The sequence below is a fragment of the Equus caballus genome, chromosome 5 (genome assembly GCF_041296265.1).
Source record: "Equus caballus isolate H_3958 breed thoroughbred chromosome 5, TB-T2T, whole genome shotgun sequence".
NCBI lineage: Eukaryota > Metazoa > Chordata > Mammalia > Perissodactyla > Equidae > Equus > Equus caballus.
Window position 1 is genome coordinate 33386557 of NC_091688.1, and position 14054 is coordinate 33400610.

The following is a 14054-nucleotide window of genomic DNA, read 5'->3' on the forward strand; positions in this document are numbered from 1 at the left end:
TGATGCTCTGACTTATTATTGTTATTTTTTTTTTAAAGTTTTTCATTTTTTTTTTTTAAGATTTTTTTATTTTTTCCTTTTTCTCCCCAAAGCCCCCCGGTACATAGTTGTGTATTCTTCGTTGTGGGTTCTTCCAGTTGTGGCATGTGGGACGCTGCCTCAGCGTGGTCTGATGAGCAGTGCCATGTCCGCGCCCAGGATTCGAACTAACGAAACACTGGGCCGCCTGCAGCGGAGCGCGCGAACTTAACCACTCGGCCACAGGGCCAGCCCCAATGCTCTGACTTATTATTGCTGGGTGATGGTGAAAGTTCCAGCTTGGCACTAGGCCTCCTCTTGACACCCCAGCAAGGAGGGGAGGAGGCCTTTTCCTCTCCCAGGTTGGGTGGACATCCCAGTGTCCTGGCTTCCCATTCAGCCTTCTGTGACACCACCTGGATGAAGGTAAGGTTGGAACATCTCTTTACAACCGGCTGAGAGCAGAAGTCTAGTTTCCTGACTTGGCCGATAGGGGTGAGGTTTGGGGGCACGGCTTTTTTCTGCGATGTTTGGCTGGAGTAGAGCTGTTATTGTCTAAAAGTTTTCTGTCGTGTGAGGCTGCCTCTTTCTTAGTCCTTTGGCTAGAGAAGGCTGGCTTTCCTTGGACATTTTTTTGTCTGTGTCTCTTGGTATTTCTGGGTCTCTGGCTTCTCCAGCAACCAGTCTGGGATCTGTGAGACAGAAAGAAAACCTAGGGAACACAGTTGCATGTCGTTCCTTGCATGCTGAGGTCCCTGGCTGGTCTGCCTTCTTCTCTCTGTCTTTCTGAGTCTTCTTATGCTTGTTTTCTGGATAATGCCTGGAGTTTTTGTTGTTAGGAGGAACAGGGAAAAGTATGTCTACTCTGTCTTTCTGGAAATGGGAGTTCCCCGGACATTGGGAGTTTTAAAAGCTCCCCAGGTGATTCAAATCAAATCAAGGTGCAGAATATGAGAATCTCAGGGTTGGAGCACTGGAGCAGGCAAAGGTGGTTCTGGTGGAAGGACCAAGAGGACCTGGAATCTTCCCCAAGTGGTGGTCTTTATGAAAGATTATGTACTCCTTCATAAATTCTTATCACTTAGTCACTTTCCTTCCATAGACTTAGATTTTTTTTTCTGTATGGCCCTGAGTCTGACTTGTGTTCCCTGAGTATATATTCTTAAATGCAGGTGTAGAAATAGTCTAATTGTAGAGGAAGTATTTAGTGTGCTCCTACTGTGTTTAGGGCACGGTGCTTGGTGTTAAAGTTCAGAGAGAGATGAGACAAGATGGTGACTTGAAGGAGATCACTGTAGCTGGGAGATACTGATATGTGGAAAGATAAACACAATGATAGTATTATGTATTAAGCACACGTGTGCTGGGTATTCTCCTAGGTGTTTTATAAACGTTCATTTAATTCTTCCAACTACGCTGCATGATAGATGTTATTTTCTCCCTTTCATCATTGTGATTTCAAAGGCTCAGTATTAAGTGCCTTGTCCAAGGTCACTCCATATCCAATTCAGGGACAAAATTAGACCTCGACTTCGGCGCTGGAATGAGGCCTTGCTTTTTCCACCTGGACGTGTCCCACTAAGCTTTCTTCATGAGTGTGTCATGGGGGTGCTGCTGAGCTCATCCATTTATATTTCTCCCTGGACCCAGGACAATTTTGGAGGCAGCTGTTATTAGTGGCTTAGTCTGTGACTTTGGAATGGACCTTGTAGGGACTTGAAATGATTCTTGAGACTTAAAAATATCACTGTAGTAATTCTGTGGAGAGTGGGGTGGGGGGCAATAATAGACCTGGAGAGACTGTTCGGGAAGGTCATCCTGTACTTCAGGCAAGGGAGGTTAGTCGCTGGAATTAGGGCCCGTCTTCCACTCTGGAAGTTGCGAAGAGGTATAAGGCATCTTTTAGTTTGGAATGAGCACATGTGTAAGTAAAGAAGGGAAGTGAGGTAAGCGAAATGGAGGAAAAGTGTGGTCTTGTGATGTGAGTGGGGGAGAGGAGGGTTTATATGTAGGCTTTTAGTATTTTTTTTTAAGGGGGAAGGAGATAAGAGAACTATAGATAATGAAGAAATGACAGAGAGGTAGGACGACCCGTACCCCAGGAGGCTTTAAATACCAGGCTCAAGAGACATGGCTTCATCTTGCCAATAGTGGGGAACAAAAATGCGTGTTCCTAGGGGATGATATAAATATATATATTTACATAATGTATATATGTGTCTACTCACACACACACAGAGTCGTGTATTAGGAAGAGGAAATGGATAAGAGCTGCTGTAAAAATAGAAAAGAGCGCTGAGGACTAGTGCTGAAGTCCAGGTGTGAGGACCTGAACCAGGACGATGATGGCGGGTGTGGAAATGAAGGGATGGATGTAAGAGAAATTACAAAGACTCGATACAGCAATCTGTCTTGTGTTCTTAGGGCCAGGCTGCATTTGGGAAGGAGAATCAGAAATTGAAAGCATCAGAATGAAATAGCCTTTACTTCCAAGGAGCTTGTGTCTTAGTGAGTCATCGCATCTCATGTGACAAAGCTTTAAACACCGCCTGTTCGACGGACACTCTAACATGTCAACTGCCTGAGCTTGAAAGCTAGTTTAACTTGCCTCATCTCTGTGTCTGGTCCTAAGCTGTTCATCATGGGTTGGGCCCTTAGCTACACTATGTCCTAATGTCCTATGTGAAATTTTGCCTTTTTAGAGCAGCCCTGATACCTTATACTAACTCAGAGTTTAGGAAGCATATTATTAGGCTGTCGATTTTTGGCAGTTTTAAGGTCTGTTTGTCTAAAATGATGAGAATGAAACTGTGTCCATATGAGCCCCTCTGTGAAATGAGAAAAGGGCTGAGTGGGATGCTGGTAAAGGTTATGAAAACATAGACCCTAGATAATTGGCAGTCTCAGCAAGCTAGGATTAGGAGGTCCCTTTCTCCCTCCCAACCTCTTCTTGGAAATGGAAGTTGCTGAAATATGAAAACTTGAGGCAGGGATTCTATCAGTGGTGACAAATCCATAATGGGTTTCCGAGGCTAATTAGATTGTTTGGGATATTAGCAACTTCCTTCGTGTCCTTAGGCTTTCTGTCAATGCTTACTGCCTATATTGTGATCACTTCTGTCTTCTACAACCCACCCCCAACCCCAGGTGGTACCCTCTGGCTTTTGAGATCCTGAAACAAACACCGCGTCTGATTGACTTTTGAATTTCCAGGACATAGCATAGTGCCTGACACATTATAGGTGCGCCGTTGACCTTGAATGAATAAGTGAATGAAGGAAGTTGATGTCACTGAGTATACACTGCTTCTCTACTCATTACATTTACCTGGGGGCCTTTGCTAGGAGTGGGATCCCTATTCTGCTTTTCTTGCCCAGCCCAATTGTCATCCAAGTCGTGTTGGTTGTATTTCACAAAACTGTTTTGTGGAGAGAATGTGATGTTTAATGACTTTGCCCTCCTAGCCATTCCCTTGGCAAGATGATAAAGATTTTTATAGTGTGGGTCTCAGTTTTCTTCTACTGAAGGTGAGCTAGCCTGTGGCCTGAAGCTGGCTTTGTAGTTGTGCGATTCACCTACGGTGAATACGTCAACGCCATACTCATTTGATGAGGCTTAGCTCATCAAATACTAGTTTCTGCCCCTGTCTTCCAACTCTCTCGGGGTTCTTCTTTCTTCAATTGCTGTAGCATCATTTGATTTGTAATCTTAGCATTAACTGGGTACTTGTTTTAGCATAGGCACCATAACAGGCGGTTGAACTGTCTTTTTTGCAGTGCTGGCAGAGGGCCTAGCCATAGTAGCTGCTCAGTAAGCACGTGTGGGGTTCATGGAATTCAGCAAGGGTTTGGTTTGTCAGGGTGAGGCTGACGTTCTCAGTGTCCTGTGAATGTCAGGTGCCTCATGACAGTGATGCCTTCTAGTGATTCCTTATTTCCTCTTTCCAGCAGTAGCTTGCAGTTGTTTTTCATTAAAAATATGTCTGAAGCACACACTTGAGGCTGCTGACTCACCTCTTCTACAGGAGAAGCCTTGATGCATTGGATCTGCCATGTGGGAGATGCAGTCACTCCTCTCACCTCCCCACGGCAGTGTACTCTTTTCTTCATGATGGTCTGTTTACTCATCGCTCAGCAGGGAGGCCCAGGTCTGAGAGACTAGAATGTGGCATGGAAGAGTTCTGACTGGTTGCAGGGCCAGTCCTACTCTTCTTGGATCAACAGCCTTGAACAAGTCACTTTCATCTCTTTGTCCTTCAGTCCCCTCATCTGTAAAATAAGGGGGTTGACTTAGCACCTGTATCTTAGAGGATCTCTGAGGTCCCTTCCAGCTCCAACACTCTAATTGTACTTTAGTTGTAGTCTTCTCATGTCTTCTGCAGACCATGCCCCTTTCCCCAGTGAAGTCACATTCCAATTACTTAATGCCCACATCCTGGTTGACAGATCAGTTAGAGCAAACAGCCAAACGCAGCAAGACTGCACGTGGCGCTCACCATGCTCCGGGCTGTGGAAGGTGCCCTCTCCCTTGGAGGCGTGGGAGGAGCGGCCTTGTGCTCTTTCTTCCCTTAGCTGTTCATCGACATGTTGCTCAAGTGGAACCCATGTGAACAGAACTTATTCATTACTTGTCTCTGTTCTCAAATATTTACACCTTTTGCTGCTGTGAGAAAAATCTTTTAAGTCTTAGTTATCAATTTTTCCCTATTGCAGCCGAAAGAGGAGAGTTTCGAAAAGCAGTAGAACCCTATAGGGTCACATTCTGCAGAAAGGCACAGGAGAAAACAAAATGCGCTGCAATCTTGGCTTTTGTAGAAATTCAAGCGGGAAGAGGCCTCCGTGTGCTTGACAGCGCCAGGGGTGTCCAGCAGGCTAGGGGCTTTGCCTTAAGGGGCGGCATTTGTTGCCCACTGTTGAAGGGTTAACCCTTAGCCTTGCTGCCGCAGAAACCTAGTTTTCTATGGCGACAGTGCTTTGCAACCCAGCTGTACCTTAGGATCGCCTGGATAACTTACAGAATGTAGATGCCCACTACCCCTAGGGATTATTTCACATGTCTGGGCTGGGGTCCCACCATCATGGTAATTTTAAAAGCTCCCAGGTTATTGTCGTGTGCAGCCAGGAGAACTGACATACACTTACAATAGGGACATTTATGAGCAGCTCTGGGATATTCAGATGGACAAACCTGATTTTAGGCCAGAATGCCTTTTTATGGATTTAAAATGAGATATGTAATTGAATGAGTGACTGGATGTACTTGTGGATGCGAACCCAGCATTTACCTCCGGGCGAGTAAGAGAGTTGGTTTTGGAGCAGCGTAGATCTGCACCCGAAGGTTGGCTGGGTGTGTTGAATGGCAGCAGGCCAAGAGGGTTTGAGGTGTTTACCCACATGATGGTGATGGTTTCCCCCAGTGAGGCCAGAATGTTGAAAGTCTGCAGGTCAGACTGTCCCCCGCCTACAAAATATCTGGCTGGACACAGCCAGCGCTTGCCTTTCTATGTCATGCGTGACCGTGTCCAGGGCTCAACAATGTCTCCTTCCCCTTCCTGTGGTTCCTTCTTTCTGTGCCTTTATGCGTGCACACATTCTGGTACCTGGAGTGTGTTTTGGGCCTGGGAGATTTTCTCTCTTCCTCCTCTTCTTGCCTGCTCTCTCTCTTGCTGCTCTCTCTTGCCCTTCTCCTCTCTCCTACTCCTCAGATATTTTCCGCCTCAGACCTGAATCAGCCATTTCTCCAGAAAGACATGGTATCTTTTAATGCAAAATGGTGTTTCTAGACCACCATCTGGGCACTTGGGATGCTAGCTTTATTGGGTTGACCGTTGTTTCTAGACCTTTTTCAGTAGACAGAGCTGAGAAAACTACGTATAAAGAGGGACTGTGAGAATGAATGTGGTAGATTTAAACGTACTGGTGAATCCATACTGATATTTCCAACCAGAATTCACGACCACAAGGGTTTTACTTAACCTCTTCTATCATCTGTTCTTTCTTTCACACCAAGACTTCTGGTTTTCAAGTACATAGGGAATGACAGAATTGAATATCCCCTAATTACTCACTTTATCTCACACTACACAACTGGCAGTCTCAGAATAACAACACTAATACCAGCATCAAGTATGATACTGAAAACAGTCCCAAAACTTTCTTTGCATATGCTGTCCCTATCCGCCACCATTTAAAAAAAAAAAAAAGGTTGTACTAGATGATTGTGGTAGGCTGAATAATGGCCCCTCAAAAGGTATCTGGGTCCTAACCTCTGGAACCTGTGAATGTTACTTTAAAAGGTGAAGACTTTGTATACGTGATTAAGTTAAGGATCTTGAGATGGGAAGATTACCCGGGATTATCTGAGTGGGCCCTAAATGCCATCACAATGTCCTTATAAAAGGGAGGTTACACGCAGAAGAGGAAAAGACAGCATGATGGAGGTGGAGATTGGAATGATGCAGCCACAAGCCAAGGAATGCTGGCAGCCACCAGAAGCTGGAAGAGGCAAGGAATAGATTCTTTCCTAGAGCTTTCCAAGGGAGGGCAGCCTGCTGGCACTTTGATTTCTGTCTACTGAAACTCATTTGGCACTTCTGGCTTCTAGAACTGTGAGAGAATAAATTACTGTTATTTTAAGCCACCAACTTTGTGGTAATTTGTTAGCACGGCCTTGGGAAACTAATATAGTCACGTGGCCATTACGTATAATAATCTCCCTTAGTTCCTCAATAACTACATATTTAATACTGACTAATACTTATATGCATGTCTCGAGTCATTTTGGTCATCTCACGTTCATTGTCTGGTATCTTTAGGAAGGGCTCATGGGAACATTATTCCCTGATTTTTTTTTTCACATGTTGGCAACCTTTTGTCAAAACCACTGGATACAGTATCCTTCACATTTTCTTTATCTTAAATGTTATTACTCCATCTCTTTGTGGCATGAAGCTTGTTGTAAGTCTGATGATAATCTAATTTTTTCCCTTATAATTTGTGTATTGTTTTTCTTAGATGCCCAAATGATCTTTTTCTTTCAAGTCCAGTAATTTTCCTAGAGTATATCTTGATATCCATCTGACTCAGTATTCTCAGGTACACAATATGCTCTTTCAACATGAGGTTTCAGATATTTTCTTCTTTGGGAAAGTTTCCTTGAATTGTTTTTAGAATTCTGTTCTTGCTTTGGTTTTGATCTTCAAGAAACCCTCTTAACCGTATGTTGGCTCTTCTCTGCCCATCTTCAGTATTTGTCACTTTCAAATCCCTTTGATCTCTCTGTACATTTCTTTTTCATTTTAAAATCTTCCCTACTTTTCAGTATTTGTTAGGTTTATTTTTTCTTGCATTCCTTCTAGTTTAGCTTTCATTTCTAAAATTTGATTTCTGATTCTTTCTTGAATTCTGTCACTTCATTTCTGAAGTTTCATAATTTGAATTTGTTATTCTTTCTTACATAATTTAAAATATTTTTAGCTCATTTTGAAATAACATGTTATATTTTTCTGTTTTTGAATATATATCTTTTTGGCATCCTTTCGTTGTCACATCTCCAGAGATGATATTTTGCTCCTTCTTCTTTTTCTTGTAGAAGTGCTTATGGAGTTGACTTGGGTACTTTTCTGTTAATTTTTAGGTAAACTTGTTTTCCTGACTCTTTTAAAAATGATGATAGGTTCAGTGGCGTTTTTAACTTCACAGTTCCTCGTCTGTTTTGATGTAGATTAGAAAAATGTGGTGGCTCAGTTTCCCTCTCCCACTTCTATCTCAGCCGTCTCTTTCCTCTGTCTCTGTTCCTTATCCTCAATTTTGGTCTACTCCCAGTGGTTTCTCCTCAGTGTGGGATCCTATGCTGGTGAGTCCGATTGGAGAGTTGGTGGATGCTAGGGCTCCAGCCCGTCAGACCTGACGGTGGGCCCCTTGCCCTCCTAGTTGCAGCTGCAGCTCTGCGATCTTCCCACTGTGCGCTTTGGGGAACACCTTGGTTCTTTGGAGCTTCTCCTCTTTCAGGTTCATCATGTGCCCCATTGCTTCCTTTGTTTCCTCCCACGTGGGCACCAATATCATGCTGGCTAGTGGAGATTTGTCCCCATCTGCTTGTATTCTGGGGTTTGGGAGGATGCCTTGTCACCAAATTTTGTTGAGTGTTGTCCATGAATTTAAAATTTTTGTGTTTAGTCACTCTATTTTGGTAGGAATTGCAGAAGGTCCACTAATTGTACTGCTACCATTTTCCAAGAATTGGGATATCACCATCTTATTTTCACCACAATAGGGCACATTGGTGACTGGGAATTAAAAGTTTTTTTTTTTTTTTTCGCATGGAGCAGCAAAATGTGTAAATATTTGAGAACAGAGACAAGTAATGAATAAGTTCTGTTTATCTGGGTTCCACTTGAGCAACATGTCGATGAACAGCTAAGGGAAGAAAGAGCACAAGGCCGCTCCTCCCACGCCTCCAAGGGAGAGGGCACCTTCCACAGCCCGGAGCATGGTGAGCGCCACGTGCAGTCTTGCTGCGTTTGGCTGTTTGCTCTAACTGATCTGTCAACCAGGATGTGGGCATTAAGTAATTGGAATGTGACTTCACTGGGGAAAGGGGCATGGTCTGCAGAAGACATGAGAAGACTACAACTAAAGTACAATTAGAGTGTTGGAGTTGGAAGGGACCTCAGAGATCCTCTAAGACACAGGTTCTAAGTCAACCCCCTTATTTTACAGATGAGGGGACTGAAGGACAAAGAGATGAAAGTGACTTGTTCAAGGCTGTTGATCCAAGAAGAGTAGGACTGGCCCTGCAACCAGTCAGAACTCTTCCATGCCACATTCTAGTCTCTCAGACCCGGGCCTTCCTGTTGAGTAATGAGTAAACAGACTATTATAAAGTGAAGAGGGCTTTTGTCGAGTAAATTGAAGGGTATTCACTCTTTTGTTTTAAGAAGTTCACTGTTTCAGCTCGTGGGTTTTCTTAAAATAGAAGCACACGTAATTGGGTGTTTGTGTGGAGTAATTGAGGGGCGGAACAGAGGATATCAGCAGCAGTAGCACTGCTCTCCCAGGGCAGAATCAGCAGCAGACCCTGAAGGCCTGATTTCCTCAGTCTCAGTGAACTTTTCACCCCACCAGGTGATGAATCTGGTGTGTGTTTGACATTTCCAAGAAAAGGAAGTATTTCTCTGAAAACTCTCTTATTCGTTGTATAATAGTTTACGACTGATTTAATAAATTGACATTTATTCATCTAGACATATATTCCCTTGATGGTCTTCCTGTTTCTTTGGCCAAGGAGATAGTAGTTCACATTTGAATACCCAGGGCCTGGTACATGATTTGTGTTACATATATTTGCATTGAGTGAATCTGTTTGCAGAAATGGGATTAATACATAAAAAGCTGAACAGACTCAAATACCATGCATTGCTGAGTAGTGAGTAATACGCCACAAATCCAGAGAAGAAGGTGCAGCATGGGAAGCCTTCCTGGGTGAAATGGTGAGGGGGGTGTGAGTACTAAGCCCTCTTCTCCTTTGCTCATGGGCACAAGCCCTTTAGTACAGGACTGTGATAGTAACAGCAAATGGGGGAAGACCATAGGAAAAGTGGATTTTGCCATCAGAGAAAAACGGTTCCTTGAAGAGAAGGAAATATTCATCTGCTTCTTTCTCATCTCTTACTTCTGTGACCCCTACCCCAGCCTCCTTTGTGGTTTCTCAAACACTTTCCTTACTGTATTTGGTCTTCTGATCAGATAAGATAGTTGTTGTTTCCACTTACAGGTAGGGAAATTAGGTCCTAGTCTCTAAGTGTCATAACATCCCTTGGCTAGTGACAGGCAGTTCCACTGGGGCTCTAGAGCCCCTGCTGTAGTGCATGCCAGCTCTCAGAGCTGGTTCTGATAAAATATATCTAACCCCTCTGAGTAGACGATGATAAGTGGGGATGTGCCAAGATAAGAAGAGGATCCTGAAAGATAATTTCATTATTGCAATCAGTAGGTCATTTACTGAGTTCTGTGGCACGTCAGGTCCCATGCGAGGTTTTAGGGCTGCAGCCTTGAACAAGACCCTGTTGGGTGCAAGGGTCATGTGATGTACTGTGGTATCCTGCAAGCTTGGTATATCCTGTGGACTTTCAGAATTATCCAGGAACAGATGTGCAAAGGGGGCTTTTTCACGTGCAGGCAGTGTTTTTGGTGTTGATGGCTTTAGGTGTGTATTAGGCATTTAATCTCTCCCTCAGGCTATGTACAGATTAGTGGAGCACATACTGTGGACACTTCTGAAAAAATTAAGCAGCCGTACAGAGTTATGCAATATGAATGGGGCCCACAGTGTAGTTTTTTGTCCTCTAGGACTTGTGTTTCTGCTAAGTGTGACCCAGAAGATGCACTCTAAGATTCCTCTGGCAGCCCAGTTATTCTCTGACTGCTTAAGGCCTCAGTAGGTGTAAAGTGCTCATCCATGACCTTCCTGACCTTCCTCAAAGCGAGTTAGATCAGTGTACGTATCGTAGGAGAGACCTGTGCCAATGGCAGAGTACGTAGCTTGGCTCTCAGCTGATGGGTGGGACTGAGTTGTTACCCCGCAGGAGGGGAGGAAGGCCTTGGCCTACTCTTGCCTCACCCTGAAGGCAGACTTGGCTGTCTGATGGGGTGGCCCTGATGGCATCATAAACATGGATTGGTTCTGCTCCTTCTTCCCCGTCCTCGTAGTTCCACTGACTCTAATCTTCCACTGGGACAGCAGATGGGTTGGCCGGCAGGGTGATATTTGCTTGTTTTGCAGACTCTGGTCTCATTTAGGTTTTGGTGGAGTGTGTCGAGTCAGCCTTGGTAAACTCTTGCTTGATTCATTCTTCCCCTGGAGCCCACAAAACCCGTCAAACAGAATTAGAGAACCAGTCCCTAATCATGCTTGTTAGGGCTAACCATCAACACAGTCTTGTTGATGGATGGATGGTTTAATAAACATCTGCTGAGCATCTGAGCTGAGTCTGTAGGTGTGTCCTGGGCTTGTCCTGAACCTGGCCAGGAGGTGGACGTGGACGTGTGGCAGATTCTTGGACATTTCGAGGCCGTCTCTTCCTTTCTTTTGATTTAGTTGATACCCAGGCTTGAATGAGTTTGGTGATTTATTCAAGATCACACAGCTGGTTTAGGATTGAGCCTTGACTTCTGTCTTGTTATCGTCCTTTCCAAACTGCTCCAGCTGTCCAGGTGTGGGTAGGGATCAGCCAAGTGTCGCTGTCCATTCCAGCTCTAAATCCTGCACGAGGGAGGCAGCTACAGGTCATCTGCTGCTGCTCTCAGTGCTTCTGGGAACATGGTCTGTTTGCTGTAAGGGGGACCTAAGGAAGGGGTGTGAAGCAGCTTTCCTTAAGTCCAGTTGAGGCTCCACCATGGGATTCTGCAGGGGTTTTATGTTGTGAACGTGAGTCTGACCTAACTTTCTTTTTTCATAGCTCACTGCAGGCTTCGGTAAAAATTCTAGGAGCTGTGGCATCAAGACTTATTCGAGTTTCTTAGTGGAGACTGATTAGTGACTTAGAGATGAGGCCTGTGGGTACTACATGGCATTAGAAGATAAAGTTGGGAGACAGAGAAAGAAGGTTAAATCATCTTTTGTCCTGTGTGTCAAGTTCTGTAGGGACCTTTTTAGACCATTAACCCACCTGTAAACAGGGCTCCTGAGAGTTTGGTTATTTGTGCCACAGCAAGATGGAGGACCCTGGTGTTTGGAGACCTTCTTTAGTACCAGCCTTGACGTGAACTGTTTGCTAAGATTTTGGGCAAGTCATTTCACCTTTCTCAGCTTTAATTTCTTAATTGACAGAATGGAGTTAAACTATTCCTCACAGGATTATTGTGAGGATTAAATAACACAAGTGAACTGTAAAACACTCTTGAAAGGCTAATCATCATGTGGGATTTATTGGAATGGTCTTCGAGTCCATTTATGGAAGGTCTCTCTGGTTATTATTAGCTAACATTGCTTTCTCTCTTCTCCACTTTCGTTATTTATCCTATTTAATCCTCATCAGTGAACGTAAGTTAATGTTCTTAATTGTTACAAGGTGTTAGGTCTTATGTTCTTTTCCATTTTCATCACTAGCATTTAAGGAGACTTTCAGCAAATGCTTTTAAAATTTCCTTATTCAACAAATATTAATGAGGTGTCTTCTAAGCGCAGGCGGTGCAGCGGAGATAGAATGGTAAACAAGATATTAATTGGTCCTCTGCACCATCTTTCTCAGGAGGGCATCTGCTTCTGCTTAAACAGCTCCAGTGATGGGAAAATCTTCACTTTCTGTGTTCGCATATTTTATGTAGAGATGGCTTTGATTTTTAGAAGATTCCCCTCGTGTTGAGTCAGTGTCTTCCAGTGTAACTTTCTCAATTAAACCACAGTCAGACTCCTTGACATGAATTGAGTTTTTTGAAAATTATTGAAATATCTTAGGCATACGAAAATGCGGATAATGTAAAGATACATGTAGATATGCACCACTCAGATTAAAGAAGAACCTTTATAATCGAAGTCCTCTGGATACTCATTGTTATCTTCCTTCTCTTTTTCCCTAGAAGGTACCACTACCTCAAATTGGTTCTTTTATTCTTCCATATATTTATACTTAAAAAAAAATGTGTATCCATTAAGATTATATAGTGTTTGGGGTCATGTTTTAAAACTTTATTCCATAATATCGTACTTATTCTTCTACACTTTGTTTTTTTTTCCACTTAACATTATTATTTTGAGATTTAGACATGTAGCTTTAGTTCATTCATTTTCACTGCTATTATAGTAGTTTGTTGTGTGAGTGTAGCACAATTCATCCATTCTTCTGTTGACTGGAGTTTAGGTTCTTGCCAGTTTTTCACAGTTGTAGACAACGTTGCAGTGAACATTCTTGTACAAATCTCCAATCTTGAGGAGTCATGAGTTTGTTAGGTTATATACCTAAGAGTAGATTTGTAGGGCCATAGACTGAGCATATCCTCCACTTTATTAGCTATTGTAACGTTGCTGGAGGGCTGTCAATTGATAAACAGGCCATACGCGTCGCTTTGCTCCACACCCATGCTAACACTTCGTTTTGATAACCTTAATATTTTTTGCCAGTATGCTGGATGTGACATCTTTTTTTAGAATTTGCATTTCTCTCATTACTAGTGAGAGCATCAGTTCTTATGTTTGTCCTTAGTTTTTTTTCTCATGTGAACTGTTCACATCTCTTGTCCACTTTTCAGTTGAGCGTTGTGTCTTTTCCTTATTGATTTGTAGACGTTCTGTCTGAATGCTGAGCTTGGTTATGGTGCTCTTCTGTATTTTCTAAAGGTTTTTGAGATCTGCCTTTCACATTTAGCTCTGGAATGTATTTTTATGCATGGTTTGAAATAGGAGTCTAATTTTATTTCTTCCTCTGTGTAGATAACCAGTTGTCCCGGCACCATTTTAGTCTGTTTATTCACTCCTTTTACCCTGGCCCAGCTGTCATATATCGAGTGTCTGTGGATGTGGAGCTTTGTTTCAAGGCTTACTGTTCTGTTATTCTCTTTCTCTCTCATTCCTTCAGAACATCTATCTTAATTATAAGTCTTGTTATTAGTCTTGTTATTTAGTAGAATGATTCCCAACCTTATGGTCTTAATTATTCTTGGGCCGTTGCTTTTTCAAGAGAATTTTAGACTGAGGTTAGTGAGTTCCTTAAAATAGGGATCTTTATATTTATCAGTTTTTTCCTTTACTGATTTGTCTTTTTGAGATTTTTAATCAGAATTATATTGAATTTATAGAATAATTTTGGAGATAATTGACGTCTTTGTTGTTTAGTCTTCCAACCCATGAATATGGCTTATCTCTTCATTTATTTGGATCTTCAGTCTGTCTTTCAATGAAACTTTATAGTTTCTTAATTAAACTTTTATTCACCTTTGTTGGATTGATTTGTTAGGTGCCTTATAGTTTGGGTTGCTGTGAGAAATGCTATCTTTTTCAAACTTACATTTTCTAACTGTTGGGGGCTAGTATTCTTTGCT

The 14054-nt window shown here is 42.8% G+C and overlaps 1 protein-coding gene across 12 annotated transcripts in view; it reads left to right on the forward strand.

Moving 5' to 3' along the window:
• The window catches only part of LOC138924261 (NBPF family member NBPF26-like), a 159050-nt gene that overhangs the window by 18391 nt on the left and 126605 nt on the right, over positions 1-14054 (forward strand). The window lies entirely within an intron of this gene.